This window comes from Elephas maximus, chromosome 2 (assembly GCF_024166365.1).
Source record: "Elephas maximus indicus isolate mEleMax1 chromosome 2, mEleMax1 primary haplotype, whole genome shotgun sequence".
Lineage (NCBI taxonomy): Eukaryota > Metazoa > Chordata > Mammalia > Proboscidea > Elephantidae > Elephas > Elephas maximus.
Window position 1 is genome coordinate 95386269 of NC_064820.1, and position 18062 is coordinate 95404330.

The window sequence follows — 18062 nt, forward strand, 5'->3', positions numbered from 1 at the left end:
AGTAGGCTTTTGATAAATGCTAGAAATCATAAAAAGATACATTTTTTCAATAGTTAGATTTGTTAGCCTTCATTTATTTAAGAAAAATAATTCAGAACAGAATTAGGTCAGGATTTATACCTTCCTAATGTTAACTGTTCCAGAAGAAGTGTGAGACAATCTACTTTCTAGACCACAAAACCTTTACTAAATACCACCCAACAATTTAAGCCTCCTCAAATGTGGGTGGAAATCAGGCACCTTAAAGAAGTAATTGCGAATTTATTGGTTAACACAGTTTAAAAGTTTTGCCCACAGAATGACCTACTACAGGAACATCTAACAGATTCATGATTTAATCAAATAGAGTTTTATAGAATTTAATAGCAAGAGAATTTATTTTCTGGTTAAAAATTTCCATCTAGTACACATGTTTAACAACTGAAACTTTACCATGTGTCTAAAAATATTTATTGAGGGGCAATGATTCAGATTATCCCATTGTTCAGGAGAAACTTCAAGAAGCTGAAGAAAAGCATAGTTTTAAAGGTTTAATCTGAGTTTTAAAATATTTAATTTTTTAAGTAATAAACATACAAAATTATTGACTCCTGTATATATTAACATATGCAAGCACAGAAAAAGTTTAGCTTTTTCTTCTTTGCAAATACGCCTCCAAGAGGAATTCGCCATTGTGATCGCATTCCTCTTACAGGCTACCTTTTACATTTTAAGATCTGTGTTGTATTAACTTCCTGACACTCTTACTAGGAAACATTTGTATCCATGAAAAACAGTTGCTTGATATTTAAACATAATGAAAATTATCTTTCTTATCTATTTTAAATAGAAAATTACATTGCATTTAACTATTAGTCTGACTTGCTAAATTTTAAGCAGACAATTAATAATTGGTTTAGTAATTTAATGCCTATACTAACATTTATACACTATTCCTATACTGTTAAATCAATAATTAAGTTTAAAAATGAAGTTGAAGAATATTTATGACATAGTAACACTTTTTTTACTCAAGGCTCCAATTAAATACATTTCTAAAAGAGAAGGCTGGTTTTAGAAAGGTGTGCTGGCAAGAGTTTGACTATACCTCAGACAAATGAGAATTTTGCTACAGACTGAAAGGAACCGTGGCAGCTAGAAATTATTTTTTAATAGGATTTTAAAAATTCACACTGGTAACAGCTGAAACTGTAACTGGTAATTAAAGACTGGTTTGAACAATTTTTGACTTTATTTTCCAAGGAGAAGTACAAGTTTTCTGTTGACAGTTTCCAATGCAAGGACCATAAATGTAGGTATTTAGAAGTTGATTTATTTGCACGGCAGTAAGTGCGCTACTTGCACTGTACCTATCAAGTGAAGAACATAAACCAAATCTGAAAACTAAAGCCCATACTGTCTCTCTCTGTACTCTGTATTTGGACCTAATAATCATTGAAAGTGTGTGAGTGTTTGTCAATAAAAATTACTGTAGTATCACATACTGGGGTGGCACACTGCTATTCCCAGAGAAGAGCACAAAAAAAGCTCCGTGTTAATTTGCATCACAAAATAACCTATCTGCAATATAATGTACAGGCATCACTGAAAAGAAACCATTATATCTTTCTCTGCAAAACAGAAAAATACAGACATCTGATTGCGTCTGTGTGTGCTGAGGGTGGGGGGTGAGGAAGAGGTCTCATTTTCTATCTTGCACCTATTGTTTTATGCATTCTAAACGGCTCTATGGGAACAAAAAGGAAACAGACTGAGTTCACTTTGCAGTTACTGTCTTCGTGACTTCAGAGGCTGAGTTTTCAAGTCAAAGAAGGGAAACATGCTTTTCCTTTCCCAAAGCTACTGCCCAGGAAGAAGGCCCTCTGCTCCTTTGCCTGCACAGGGGGAAAAAAGGACATTACTTCAGGCTGAAATCACTCCGAGACAGAAGAGGGGGAGTATATGATGTGGCACTGTGCACTGTATCTGGTCTGCGGCCAGGAAGTTTTCATTTTGTAGCTCTGCTGCCAGTACCTGCCCTGCATATTCAGAAATAAAAATACACTAAGCTCTACCTCAGAAATGGTGGATGTTACAAAGAATTAAACGAGTTTATTTTTCCTTCTTTATCCTGAGTGTAATTACTGTTTTAAAAAAGAAAGAGCTGAAACTATAGTAACTGGAGGTTTCTTCCTTTTTTTTTTTCTTTTTAAACACCTTAAACTACCTTCCCATAAAGCCATTTAAGTTAAATGGTACATTTACAGACTCACCTACATGAAGAATATAACTTAAAACATCTGCTTAGACACATACGTTCTGTTCAGATATAAAAAACGTGGCAAAATTTTTAAAAAATATAGAGCCATTATATTCCTAAAATGTGTGTTCTTCTGTGTGTGTTCATTCATTAAAGAGATCTTTGGCTGCAATTAGGTAGTCGGTCCTATAAAGGCTTCCTTGTGTGACCATTACTGCTAAAAATAAAATGCTCCAGTGAATATTTCTCCTAAATAATCACATCTTCAAAATTACCTTAAAGAAATCCCAATCCCTTATGTTACATTAAGCAATAATACCAGCTTTCCATAACAAGCTTTGGTCGCACACCTTATACAGGGTCAACAATTAATTAGAAGGTCAAAAAAAAAATTCCTCTTTATTAAGTAGTGGACTCATTTCCTTGTCTGTCCCCACTTATTTATATTAGTGAATCTATTTTCTAATTTTGCAAATAAATAACCATATCTTAGGCGAAGCTGCCTGTCTTTGGGGTTTTGGGAAGGTTGCACTTCCTTGCTATCACTCTAACTTGCTAAAAGAATCACAGGCTTGTTAAAAAAAAGACAGAGGTAGTTTTTTTTTTTTTTTTTTAACACTTCACATCATTTCAAGGGACCACATCTACTGCTTTTTAAAGCCAATATGCTGGAGAGCCATAAAATCTGAGAACAATTCCTATGAATTCTCCACATGCATCTTATCTATGACAACAAGATACAAGAGGAAAACCAGATGACAATCAGGATGCTATTTGGAAAAGGCAGGTTCTCACTAGGGACTGCTTCAAAGATCAGTTCCTCCAGTCTCTAAAAACAAGTTTAAGGTGCTTTATTTAAATCATTGCTTGAAGACTTGCACTGTCATTCTACATGAATCGAAACCACCTGCAGCATGAACAACATTGCTCCACTCATTTCAAATTTACAGCATTAAGAATTAATAAAGTCTCTATAACGTTTTTTTTAACGTTTGCATTATTAAAGAGTAATGATTCCTGCAGAAATCTGCCTGTAATAGGTTTACAGATTTTATTGCTTATAATGTCACCAATTTCCTTTATAATGCCCCCAAAAGATTCTCTTCATGTATACTCTGAACTTTGTTTACACTGGTTATATTTTAAAAATAAATACATAGATTTCACTTGGGCAATAGAATGACAATGTACAACAAATGGATTAGGACGATGACAGACAAATGTTTTCCATATCATCACCTGAAACCAAAAGATGGATTTATATCCCAGGTATTACATAATTTCCAAATTTAATAATAATAGGACTTTACTTTTTGCAGTAAAAATAATATCATGGAAAGGTGAGGTAACAATACTCTATCAGGTAACCTTTTTTTAATTTTTTATTTTTTTTTTGCAATGGTATTATTGTCATAGGATAGTCTTTAACAATTTCTTCTTGCGAGGCAAAAACAACTAACATAAGAACACCAATGCTATCTACTTATTCTCAAAAGAGAGTAGTGGAGAATGGGTGTTTCCAGCTTCCTTTATTTCTACATGCCTTAATATTGTCTGCAAAAGAGGATACTTACTATTGAATTCTTGCTTTGTGTAAGGCAAAATTTATTCAGGTGCACTTTATAGTGATTTTGCACATCAATGTTAAATAATAATAAACTCACAGAACTTTCATAGACTTTTTTCAACATTCAGTGTAAGAGGTTATCAGTAAAAGTCGCTTGTAAGAAAACCTGACCATTTACTTGGTTCAGTAACTATAGTAGATCATTATAAATTATGTTCTTTCTCATGCTGCTACTCACTTACATACTGCATGTTTGCTCCAACTCTCCAAGGGAAGAAATGTGGCTCTTGTGGGAAAGGTCCACCCCTTTCTACATGTTTGCTCCCTTGAACGAAAGGAACACACCCCCTTACATTCTTTGAAATGTGTCCAACATGGACAGAATTGTAATAGTGGTGTATTATTGACAAGGCAGAAAATCCTAAATGATAGTCAAATATTATCAATATGTTGTGCATTTTGAATCAGGAGAACTAAATGACATATACATAGGTAATAGGAATGAACTACGTTCAGTCTAGAATCGACATTTGACTCTCAGAACACTTAAAAGTGTTAATGGAAGAAATTTGTGAATATTTTGTGGACATGTGTTATGTGACAACTCATGAAGAGGCCCATGGATGTTACAGGTTTTTGAACACATCTCATGAATATAAGACCCATTAGAGGGATACTTACCCCCTTTCATAAATATTTAAAATTATTTTCAAAAAACTAAAGTATCCACCTTCGCAGAATCTGAAAGCTGTCTGAAATCACCGGAGGGCAAAAATATTACAAGTTCATTTTCATCCCAGTAACAGAAAACTCACAACAGTTGGTGTCCACTAAATTTTACCTCATTAAGGCAAGTTTCTAGTCAGGGAAAATTATGTTTCAACAAGTCTTCCTTCCATTATGTAGAATATTATACTCCCAAAGTAAGTTTTTGTTGTTGTTATTTTTTAAATAAAGTGATGTGCTCCATATCTGTGCGAATTTCTGTACTTATCTTTGCTCTTTTTTTTTTTTTCTAAACCCCCTTTTTCTTTATTTTACTTTCACATAGAAATTTGCGGGTATAAAGATACAGAGTCACCATGTATATATATATATATATATATATATATGTATGTATGTATTTTAATATATTTTAGTGTTTAAATGAAATGGTCAGCCCTTTTGCAATTTGTTCATCAGACATTTCAGGATGAACTCAGCTATATAATTTCCAGGCCTACAAAATGGAAGCTCTGCTATCCTGCCCATGCTTTTCACTTGGAATGACAGTGAATACAAACAGGGAATATATAAACTGGGACTGAAGGTAATAAACTTATTAAAACTTAGTAAGATATTGTTATGGTCAAAGAAAACCTGCAAGTGTGTGCCACAAATCCACTCAAATGAAACATCTCATTCACTAAAATCTCCTATCTTATTATAAGACTGCGTAGAAAATTAAACACATAAATATTAATTTTATGTATCACAGAAGATGTACGCAATGAAAACGCAATGTTTACATTTATGGGTGACTCATTAGTGTTTTATTGTGTAAAACACTAGGAGGCATCAGTTGGGTAAAAAAGGACTTCAATTTTAGAAGAAGCAAGAAATTACCGTAGAGTTGAATATGTAAGAAGTTGGAGTTTTCAAAATGCTATTATGTAAACCAAACTGTTCTCTGAAATAAACTCTCAAAACATCACATTTTGTTGTAAAGGATGATTTTTTGATAACATGATCAAATGCATATGATCTGACCAATAAACACCTATCTCATATATATTTCAGATGTATGGACTTACAGATTTATAATTACACATTTTTAAAAGACTATTATCTGGTAACAGAATAACATAATGGATATCGACTATTGTGCATTTTCTGCTCAATTCCTCCATACCACGGGTGTATGTTTCATTTCTGGCAAATTCGGTTTTTAGTGCTTTCCACAATACTTCTGGAAATGTCTAATGCATTTAAGTTTTATACTAACTGCTTCATGCAAGTCGCCAGCACTTGATGTCTGTTCATAAAGAAGCAATGGAACTTAAAATTTAAGCAACAAAGACGTATATAAAAAGGGCAAGTTTTCTGTCACTTCACTATTGAAAACCTGTCATTTGAAAACTGAGTTTTCCACTGTTTGAATGGCTCTTCATAATGATGAAGCAACAGGGTCGTGGTACACTTATCTAGCAACCATTTAAAACTGGAGTGTCTTGCCATTCCTCAGCAATCAGTTTTTATCTCTGACCTATCAAAATAACATGTGAACTGTCTAATCTGCCTTTTGTAAGGTGCACAGATTCTGTTGTTGCTCCTGGTTTTGTGAATCGCCTCTGTAATCTGGTTTGATTTCCTAGAGATGACAGATCTCAGTGAACAGCCAAGCTCTACTAAGTGCAGGGCAGTCCACGCGCTCATGAGATTAAGGTACAGTGCTGAGGGTGAGGATCGTAACCACCTATCCTTCCCCATGCAGCCCACTGACTAACATCGGTGATTAAATCCTTTCACTGAGCCCAGGCAATCGCTATCTTTGTAAAATGAATATATGCATTCTCGTAAGCTTTAGATATTAATTTGTGTGGTATCTTCTCAGCAGATGTGCTTTTGGAAAAAAGTAGCAGTTTATCAATAATCTCTTTAAAGTCCACTTTGCAACCCTTAAATGGCATATTAAATTCTGCCATGTTGCTCTGAATAAGGTCCCTAAAGCCAGTGTTCTCTGTTTAATAACTATTGCTTTGTTTCTATGTAGCCAAGAATTGCTGCACAGATATTTCCCCATTTTTGTCACTTTCTGAGATTTCATAGGCTCAAAATATACCACACACAGAGTTAGGAAATAAAACCACAAAATATACAACAATAGCCAGAAGAAAGGTTTAAAAGATAATGTTAACACATGCCAAGGAGGTATTTAATCTGGTTCTTTATAAAAGAAATTTAAGTACAATCAATCATTTATTGGAAAGATATGGCCGTGATACCAATGCAGTTTACTGACTTGGTAAGGTGAGGGCCAAAGAAGAAATACATAGAAATCTGAAAAATGTAAAACATGATAACTTTTTCATGATTTAATTTTGAATCCTCTTTAGAGCCCTTCTCCCCGTTACGATGAGCCATTTCCCCCAAATTTTGCAAAATGAACATGCTTAAAAGAAGAGGCAAGGTGCAATAAGTCCTTGTTATTGAAGTTTCATGTAGTTATTTAATGTCAATGTGTTTCTATTCTGAAAAGTTAGTATCTGTGGTTGCATGCTTTGAAAAGATGAACGGCTCAGGAAAGCTGACTTTTTCTTATAAAGTACTCATTTGTTATTTAAACCTAAGAAATAACATTTAGTCAAAGTTCACCTTTAATATTATCTTTCAATATATTCCACATTCACAACAATCAAGGATATAAATAGTGTAATAAATGAAAGAAGAAGCCAGGAAAATATGCCAAAATACTGTTTGACTTAAATTAGTAAAAATGGATTTTCATGAAGTTTGGTAAAACTTGAAGTAAAGATAACTGTGAACTACTATCTCCCCAACTTGACTGGGTGACCAGATTTTAAACAAATGTTAAAGTGTGCTTTGATGAAAACTTTTAGAATTGAGTTACTAGTCTAATATACAGCTACATATAGAACAAGATATTTAAGAGATTTTTTTCCCCGTTGAGATAGAATGTTAGACAGGGGTATCTCATTTTATCTGTCAAGTTCTGAAGCCACTTCTTTTGTAACTACTTTCTCTTAACTTAATAAATAATTTTGTGCATATGCTGGAAGACAATAACACAGTGTATCAACTGCATTATCTGTGACAGAAACTGACCGAGAAACACAACTACTGCTTGTGCCATACTGTTAACATACTGAGCATTTCCAAAGGCTAGCCAGAACTGACATGATTTTTAAAATTAAAATGTTTTCACTTCAAATTGTACTTTGTTGATCTAATTAAAGCTAAAACGAGTATGCAATACAGAGGTTAAATGGGGTTCACAGGTGGTCACATTTCCACGTTCTACCAAGTCTCTAGGGATTGGAGTTGTTGTGCTCTCCATAAACATCTCCGCTCTGCAACCACAATTCCATTGCAAGGTGCCAGTGAAAAAGAGGCTGGTATAATGAAGTGGCTGGAGTTTCCTTCATAGCACTTACAAAATGTATGCAGTCACTAAGCATTTCATAAGACAGTTACTATTGGAGTTAGTATCAGATTCACAATAGTAAGATGCACTTTGTGTCAGAGCGATTCTCCACTGAGGACCAAGATCGGTTAGAGAGCTGGCAGAGAGCCTGATTCTACTGATTACACTGTCAGCCTTCACATATAAGGGTATTTTATACAAAAGACACACATTCCTACAATGTGAAGAAAGAAAAGGTTTTCCCCGAAGCATGATAATTACTAGACCAAGAATTGTTAGAAATAATTCAGATATAAGATTTCCTTTAAGAAGCATTAACCATATTCTAGAAAGGAGTTAAATCGGTATTAAACTTAAATACTTGCATACTATTTAATAATAAAATAAACAATGTGCCAGTGTATGCTTATATAAGCGTCCTTTGTGCCAAACTTTATCACTGAGTTTGGTAACTTTCATCCAAAGTCCAAACAGAAGGCAATTTAAGTGACTTAACTTTGTTTTTAAGCAGCTATGCATTTGACCTGACCTGAACAACAATGCATATGCTGAAATCCCAACACCAATTGTGAAATGTATAGATTACAGACACCAGGGTATTACTTTTTGTCCACACCAATTAAGAAACCCTCTATCAAGCCAGCACTTCGGTGAGGGGAGGAGATGCACAAAGGTATACTCTGACAGACAGCCATGCTTTATCTCAAACTAATCCCAAGTATTAGTGGTTTAGGAGCATAACCCAGGGCAAATTAGAGTCTTTGGGGGGACTCGCGGCAGCATCTTTCCACAGTGAACTAACTGCTAATTCTTGTGGCATATACTTCAAGGTCACAGAACATTCTGTGAAATATTAAAATCCACCAGGCTCCACACGCTCCACCATACCAAACATGCTAATGACGTGAACTAACTTCATGAAACTTTAAACACACTGGTGTGACAGGAACAAGTCAGGAGTGATTTCAATAGCTGATGGCAAACGGATACGACTATCTAAAAAGTTACTTTTAGCCACAGACAAGAAAATCATGGGGCATCTAACAAAAAGGCTGCACAACAAGCCTCAACTCTAGCCTTCAGAAAAGGCACAGGGATAGCCCAAGTGCCGTCGAATAGAATGATGCATATTTCAGAGACAATACCCCGGCTATTTCTATTTCCTCGAGAAATGTCAGAGGTACTTACATGAAGGAGGACCGGATCTGATTAGTCCTTGGGATATTTTCCTTTCTTAAGAAACAGAAAGAGGGGGAAAAAACAAAAACAATAATCTTTACTTCGTCCAGCCTTGAAGTGCTTCTCCACCTGATTCAAACATGCAGCACGGCGACCCACACAGAACCTTCAAAGTCAATCCAATAGCAGCCCGAAGATGTCTGGGTGTACGCGTGTGCTCAAGTGTCTGTGACTGCGAGCAGAGCGAGCAGAGAGCTGGAGACGATGTGTGCGTGTGCGCGCGCGCGCGCGCGGAGGAAGGCGCGCGCGGGGGGGAGGCGCGCGCGGGGCCGCGCATTCGCGCGCGCCAAGGCCGGTCCGAGGAGGAGGAGGGGGAGGAGGAGGAGGAGGACTACGAAGAGGAGGAGAAAGTGGCTCTCAGCGGCCGGCCAGATTAAAAGTAACCAGACTCGTCCAGAAAACTGCGTCCAGGAAGGAAGTGACAGAAGACGAATGGGAAAAAGAGAGCAGCTCACAGCCTTTGAAACATCGCGTAAAAAAGGCGGAGGTGTGGGGGTGGGGAGGGGTTGAAGGATATTGGGGCGGGGGGGGCGGTGGCAAGGAAGAACGGTGCACACAGGATTGGGGTCCTAAGCAGCACGTCCGATGAAGTGCCTTTTTCTTTCCGTTTATTTTATTTTACCCTTGCCTTTGCCTCGCGCTGCCTTTTTCCTCTGTCTGTCTCTCCCCCACAATCCCAAACCGTTGACTCTCTCCTCGCGAGCTGGAGAAATCATCAGTTTCACTCTTGCAAAAGGGAGGCGGGACTAGATCTCGGAGCATTTTAATAAAACAAACATACAGCAGCTCTCTCCTCACCCCTCCAGTCTCAACTAGATTGATAAATTACTCCACTACACTACTTTAATTATGTATATGGTATGCAGAATAAATCACTGAACATCAGTACCTCAATCAAGCACTTTTAAATGATAATTGCATCTTGGTGAATCAATCTTTCCATTCCTGACATTTTGCTAATTTTAGTTTTACGGTGGGGTAATGGCACATGCCATACGCAAACCTAATGACAATTCTTTATTGCACGAAATGAAGACAACACGGCGAGCTGCGGCTCTCTGCTTCTCCCCCGGCGCCGTCGCCGAGGACGCTCGGAGAGAATCGAGCCTCCTGCTGCAGCGCGCTCGCTCCCCGGGGACGCCGCGAGCCCGCCAGCAGAAAAGTCCTTCCAATCTCGGGATCTTTCCTTTGACCAATAGGAGCGCGACCCTAATAGTTACCCTTGTGACTTTTCCTTCCTTTGGAGACGCGTTAACCACTTCATTCCTCCACCGGTCCGTGCGCTCCTCTGCTACTCACGCGTGAAAGCCACGGTCCAGGATGTCTGCAGCACTCGATTCCAGCGCGCTTTTCCTGCCCGCCCAGAATCCGCGGTTTTTGGCCCTTAGAGGTTGGAGGGCTTGAAAGGCGAGCCGAAATGCTTCTCGAGTGTTAGTAGTGTACAAAATAATAAAGAAAATTACTTGTATTTGAAATATCCAGTTCACGACGGGGCCATGAACTTTTTCATCAGTTTGGAAACATGTACGGAGGCTGCAGCTTCCTTGGAGATTTCCCCTTAACCCTATCTCTTCCACACCTTACTGGACTTTATCCAGGTCATTAACATGTAAACAAAACCAACTTCCCAAATGCATTAGGCTTCCCTGTCTGATAGCTGATGACTTCACTTATCCTGAAGAGTTTCAGCTTGCACAGGAAGCAGAAATAGAGACTGATAAGAAAGTATACTTATCTTCAGGTTTAAGCATAGCAAACACGTTTCCTTAGAAAAAATAAATTAGGTTAATATTCAATATTTAGCAAAGGCTACCAGCGATTTTGAATTATGGTGTTGGCGAAGAATATTAAATATACCATGTACTGCCAGAATCTGTCTTGGAAGAAGTACAGCCAGAATGCTTCTTAGAAGCGAGAATGGCAAGGCTGTGTCTCACTACTTTGGACATGTTATCAGGAGGGACCAGTTCCTTGGAGACGGACATCATGCTTGGTAAAGTAGAGGGTCAGTGAAAAAGAGGAAGACCCTCAAGAAGATGGATTGACACAGTGGCTGCAATAAATAATGGGTTCAAACATAGCATTGATTGTGAGGGTGGCACAGGACAGGGCAGTATTTCCTTCTGTTGTATGTGTGGTCACTATGAGTCAGAACCGACTCCATGGCACCTAACGACAACCACCAGTGACTGGGGACCTCTCCTCCCTAGCCAATTTCACCACATCCAATAAAGTCAAAGATAAAATATATCAACTAGTATACAGATCATAAAAAGACAAGACTGTATGCCAGTAGAACTGTAGATTATAGAAAATCTTTAGCCCAATTAAAAAATTTTTTTTTTAATATTGTGAAAAGAAGAAGGGAAAATCAACAGTAGACAACAGGAGTAAACTGAAATATCTAGCTAATTAAAGGTATCGCCTCATTTAAAAAAAAATTCCTTTCAGTACTGTGTATTTAACCCAATGACTGGTTGCATTTCCTGTTAAGTTCTGTAGTATGCCTCCAGACTACTATTTTAATGCATGAGGACAGTGTGGTTTTAAAAGCCTCCTACTTCACTGTAAGGGCTATTTGATGTGAGCAGTTTCTCTCAGAAGGGTGGGCTCAACATTTAGGTGGCATCCCCAGGGCTTCAACTGAAAGGGGAAGGTAGATTTCACAGGCAAGTACAACTAGATCTGAACAGTCTTCAGGCTTCTGGCTCACCCCATGGTGACTATCAGCACAGCTAAAATGAATCCCCTTGCTTTTATTATAAGCAAGCATGGCACACTGTCACAAAGCAAAAACCACCAGAAGCAGTATTATCTTTTATTAGTATCTACAACGTATTTTTTGTCTCTTTATTTTTCATCAGGTGAGTTTACTGTTATAATCAATTCATCTTAATACGGCATAGATAACCTATATCAGGTTTTCACTCAAGGCACAACTTCTAGAAAAAAAAAAATTTAAAGGCAGATTTTTAGTACTAAGATATTGTCTATATATAGTGGTAAAAATGGAATTAATTTAGTCTTCTCAAGGTTCAGAAAGGCCCTGATAAAGCAAACCATATGCAGGGCCATCTGAGCTGATTGCCATAATGCCTGAAATTTATGTAATGAATTGTAACAGCCTATTTTACGTGAGCAAATAGACATAGCCTATACATGACTTTAAACTACGGCCACTTTTAATGCATTTTAGAGGGTATTTCTATTTATCACAGTACACTTCTATTTTAGATTGTTCCCCTTCAAAGAGCAACTATTTTTCTTTTTCCTTTTATTTGAAGAATTTTTTAATAATAAACATTACAGCAAACCTATAATTACCAATAATAGTGCAAGCATTCAAAAGTGTGTATAACCCCAAACTCTAGAAAATTCAAAAATAATTTGGATCTGGACTATATCACAGCCTTTAAAATCGAAGATTTCCTCCTAAGCAGATGTAGCATCTTAATTATGTGTACCCTAAGTTAACGTTAGTTTTCTTCCCAAGATCCTTTATAGTTGAAGTGGAACAGAAGAGGTTGCTCAGAAATATACAATAGCAAGTCACCTGAGATATAAAATTATTCATGAGTAATCCACAAAGTGGTTCACCCAGAGTGTGCTTCGTAATCTTTAAATACCTCTGGGCTTTCCCCCGCTCCCCGCCCCAACCAGAGTCATCCTTATCCTTGCCACCTAACGGTTCTTGGCTAGGATCAGATTATCTCCTGGTATAGGGGGAAGCCTGGGCTAGGTGTTAGGAGACCTGGATTCCCTATCCAGTTCAAGATTTGTGCCTAACTTATGTATATGTCCTTTCTGGGCTTCAGTTTGTTTATATGTAAAATGAGTAACAATTCAACTCCTAAGACTGGAAAACAGAAAATTCTTACACCCTTTAAACCAGTTGAAAGCTACTGGTCTTTCCAGTATAATGAAAGGTGACACTTCCTTTAAGAGAAAACTATGTCATATTGATTTACCATCAAGCCAGTTTTTTTTTTTTTTTGGAACCACCAAATATTTCTTTCATTTACTGATCATCATAAATTCCTTTATTATAAATGTAAATATATATGAGCTTGTTTTTCTCCAAAAGAATTACATTAGCAATCCATTTGATTAAAGTGCCACAAAAGTTACAGAGAGCATGATCCTTAGGATTTTAACTCTTGGGAAAGCTCATTCCAATTTCTGTTCAGCATAGCATCTTACACCACCGTCCTCTCTTTCTACCACCTCCCTACATTAAAGCAGCAGTCTACCAAAGCCCTATGCACTTGGTCTGCCTGCTTTTAAGCTTGGCCCACGCTGGGTGTAGCTCTTGAAGTGAGCTTTAAAAAATTATTTTAAAGTGAGCTGGGGCGGTTGCCACAGCAACCCACCCTGAGATGAAGAAAGACTATAGATTAATCTACCCCTCAAGATTATTCAACTGTATAGTATTTGCTCTTCAGCCAGAATACTTTCAATACATATATGATAATTGAACATAGAAGTTCAGAAAAAAAAACTAAGAAGTGGTAAGATAAAAACCCCAAGAACATTAAACATATTTTATATCTTTTTGTAGTTACAGTGTAGATGATATATGTACCTTCCTCTGAAATGGAATAATGGTAAAAGATACTTGCAAAGGTAGGCCTTTAAAGGTGACATGTGACCTTTAAACAAAATGGTGTGGCATTGCTAAAATGGCATAAAGTAAGGCATGTAATGCTTATATCACTCTATCACTGTTACACATGTCTGTACTTCAAAACACCTAAAGACAAAGAGTTTGGCAATTTTATTTTTATGAACTAACTTTGTGGTAGATGATATCACAAATGTTAAGCACTCACCACATACACTTCTTTACTGCCACAGTCATTTGCCTTCCATTCTTTACTTCATCTCTTCATAGAAGTTACTTCACAGTTTGCAACTCTTTTTTGGCACCTTAAAATGTATAAGTATAAAAAAATAGAAAGGTTTATATATATATATATTTTAAAGAATACTAATATTAAAGTACATTAAAATAGATTTATTTCTAAAACATCTAATCTGAAGTAACACAATATTAGTTCCGATTTCAAACCAAAGTTTGAGTATAAAAGATTTGAAATTACTGTTGATTTTCACAGCTTATAACCCTTACTATACTATCAACCGTCTGAATTTCAAAAATTAATGAGGTTCAGCTTTAGCCCGCGCAGAGTATACACTATAGGGACCGATTGTGACTGAGAACTCTGCAACATACAAAAGATTTTTGTTGTTCCAGGCAAAGGTTTAATTGTGTCTAAAGATTATTTTTGTTTTTCTACCTTTAATTTTATGTCTGATGAAGAACTGCAAGGAGGAAAGTAAAATGCATCATATCCCAAACTAGCAAACTTTATCAAGTTGGGAAATATTTGCATGCAACTGAAGTTGCTGAAAGGGCTTACGTAGTTTGTTGCCTAAAGGTCAATGTTAAATACTTTAGGATTAGTGATGTGGATTTAGTGAGTTTTGGAGTTCTATTACCAATAAAGGCCTTATCCTTCCAGGCAGTGTTTAACTGGACTAAGCACAAATATTCCTGTGTTCTAATCTCTGGGTGAGACTCACTTTCCATGACTTTTTAACACACAAATAAACCCTTCCTTGGCTTCAGCCTGGGACTAGTCCCAGAAAGAGAACCAAGCTTAAGAGTATCAGACTTTGATGGCCAATATCCATTTTTCCCATTTGTATTAGAAGGTGGACTTTCCATAGTAAAGGGTCATTACAATTTATGAAGCCTCTGTATTTAGACTGACATCCTCAAGATTTATTTTTAAGTCATTTCAGAGCAAAGAAAAAGAAGAATTTTGGCCAGTTTCATTTTAGGGGCGTTAGCTGAGTTTAGTCTTTTGGGCTCAGGCCCACGGTGAGTTCAACTTGGTGACTGATAATAACTACCAGGTGACCGGTTGGTTTCCTTCCTTCCAGTCCTGCTTGGCTTTACAGTCTACTAAGTGAGAATCAAAACCCAGGGCCTTTTCACCTTAAAGAAATGCAACCTTCATGAAAAATGTCTGAAAGATATGTTAAGGCTTTTTAAAATGCCACTACAAATTATGATACATTTCTTCCTTTTCCGGTATCATCAGTATGCCCAAATAAGGCTTGATCAGTAATTTGCTTGGGGGCGAGAGCGTGATTATTAGCGTACCCATATGCGTGGCCAAGTTTAATGGGACTTTACCTCAATTACTTATAAAATTGTTAAATGTTCATTGGAACATGGATTCTATCCCATTTCTAGAAATAACACAGAAGCCTTCAGTTCAAAGAACGGATTTTCACACTTTCCCTTTTAACGGTTTCTTCTAAATACCAGAGTGTGTCCTTTAATTTTTAAAGATCTTTACCCTGAGCAGGGGTGAGGGTGGGGGTTAGAAAGCCCGTCCTGCCTTCCGGTGCCCACTTCTTTGTCTGGGAAGCAGAGGGTTGGGCTTCAGCCCGGAGGGCACCTTAAAGACCCAGACTAGGAACGTCTCTGGTTCCAGCAGCTCACTCCTCTGAGTTATCGATTGCAGGTAGCAACAATCCGGATGATTTCTGTGGAAAGTGAATCCTCGCTGGCTGGGCGTTCGGCAGAGGCGCAACAGCCGCACGCCATCCAGTTATTGTCGGTGCTCGCCGGCAAAGCTGCTCTCACCATCTATACACTCCTTTCTGTGCCCGTCTCCGCTTCCCCCCCCCCTCCGCCGCCCCTCCACTTTTCTCCCTGTGGACGGAGATGAGGGGGCGGGGGCTCCCTCCCGAGAGTGTTTCTAGAGCTCCGAGGCAGCTCGTAGAGGGTGAGTGCGCCACGTGCGCGTGCCACGGGCGAGGAGGAGGCGGGCTCGAGCCCGCTTGGGGGGCCTGCTGGGCCTGGGTATTTGGAGCGGACGGTCGGGCAGTCTCGGCGCGGGGCTGGAAGGGGTGTGCAGAGTTGCGTCTACGTGGGACTGTCACGGCTTTGGGGAAAGCCGCCGAGAGTTTGTTTGTAAAGAACCCGCGTGGTAGGGTATGGGGAAAGGAGAGCGCAACGGCGATGGGTGGGTTTTGGAAAAGGGCGGTGTCGGTGCCAGCAGAGTTACCCTGCTGGTCTGGTTTTGGGATCCTGGTAGTATTTTTCCTGGGTTGGCTAGAGAATGACTATCCAGAGAACCAGGGGTGAGTTCGGAGCGATCCACGTAGAAAAAACAATCCACCCACGCACTGAGCACAAAGCGCTAGCGCACTCTCGGCTTCTCGCGGCGCTGTGTCCCAAGTGCTCTGAGCGTTTTGCAAGCCTAGGAGCGCGAGAGTGGCTTTGGCAGGTCCAGCCGCCGCCCGTGTCCCGCTCTAGCCAACCTTGCTTTATTGTAAAAGACCAATAGGAAAAGTCGGGGTCTCGGAACTGGATAGTATAGTTCAAATTCTCAGGGCTTACAGGATTATTAAAAAACTAATAGCCAACCGCTGTCTCTACCGGTAAAGCTGCCACGGTGGGATGTGTGTGAGCTTTGGCTAGGAAAAACTGCAAACTAGAAGGAGAGATGGGTACTAGGAAGAAAACATAACCAAAACAAAGAAACCGAAAACTCCCTTTCCCCTTCCACCCCTCCCTTATTTGTTAGCAGGTGGGAACAGTGTTGTGATATTTTGCAAATATGCCATCACATGTGCCCCTAACATGGTGGAAAGTTAAGTGCTCCAAAGGCATTATAGACTACTAGGCAGAACAAATCAAGGAGGTGACTATGTTACCGTGCTCTTGAAGCTATAAGCTGCTACCCATATGGTAGCCACAAGCCACATGTGGCTATTTAAATAAAAAATAATTAAAATTAAAAAATCAGTTCCTCAACCACACTAGCCACATTTCAAGGGCTCAATAGCCATACGTGGTTAGTGACTATTAAACTTCGAGATGTAGAACGTTTCTATCATTTCAGAAAATCCATTAGAGAGCCCTGCTATAGAGTTTAAAATGAATGTTAGTTTAAAAAAAAATTGCTTTATGATTGATACGGTGAGGAGCCTTGGAGGCACAGTGGTTAACAGTTAGGCTGCTAACCAAAAGGTCAGCATTTGGAATCCACCAGGTGGTCGTTGGAAACCCTATAGGGCAGTTCTACTCTGTCCTATCCTATAAGGTCTCTGTGAATCAGAATCCACTGGAAGGCAATGGCTTTGGTTTTGGTTTATGATTGATACCAGCCAGACTTTAGGATCCTCTCTGCATTTCTGGTACTCAGCACTAGTGTAAAAAGTTTTAAAGTCAAAATTTTAGCATCTTCATGCTAAAAGAGATCTTGGGGGAACACCTAACACAAGCACCTGGTTTTTTACAGGGAAGGGAAGTAAGGTCTAGAGAAGTTAAGTGGTGCATCCCCAAGTCATGCCCTAGATTTGGAAAGACGGTAAGGTCCCTGGACAGGCTCCGCTGCCCTTTGTGCCAGACCAGGGCACCTTGCCTTGGGTAGGCTAGGCCAATTAACTGGACAGAAAGGTAACCTGACTGAATATTTTAGGCAAGAGTATTCTTTATCAAGAGAAAATACTTCTAAACATTCCTCCAGGAAGAAATTCCATTTAATAAAGAATAAGGTGCACGGGGAATAATTCTGTCTCCAAAGCTGTGTTGTTGATAACATCACAGATTCATACAACGCCTTTTCTAAGAGACTAATTGGGATAATATTGTACTTATACTCCAAAAGTGTTGGAGAAATGGGATCATCCTTTTAAAGCACCCTTAGGAGCTGAGAGGCAAGGTGTTACATAAGGTGAGGATGGTTAGCAAACCATGATCTTCCTCAAACTCTATACAGACACCAGAAACATTGATTAGGTATTAGACTGATATTACTAGAGTGGAATTTGACCACAAAATGTTAATAACT

The 18062-nt window shown here is 38.6% G+C and overlaps 1 protein-coding gene across 6 annotated transcripts in view; it reads right to left on the bottom strand.

Annotated features, from left to right (window-relative positions):
* Positions 1–9404, bottom strand: part of MEF2C (myocyte enhancer factor 2C) — a 157715-nt gene extending 148311 nt beyond the window's left edge. For 3 of the 6 annotated variants that reach the window (XM_049867369.1, XM_049867352.1, XM_049867377.1), the window contains exon 1: positions 9139–9404. The gene's annotated coding sequence lies outside the window, so the exon portion shown is untranslated. The remainder of the gene's footprint in view (positions 1–9138) is intronic. The other 3 variants (XM_049867322.1, XM_049867314.1, XM_049867359.1) reach the window with 2 other exon arrangements.
* Positions 9405–18062: the final 8658 nt, after the last annotated feature.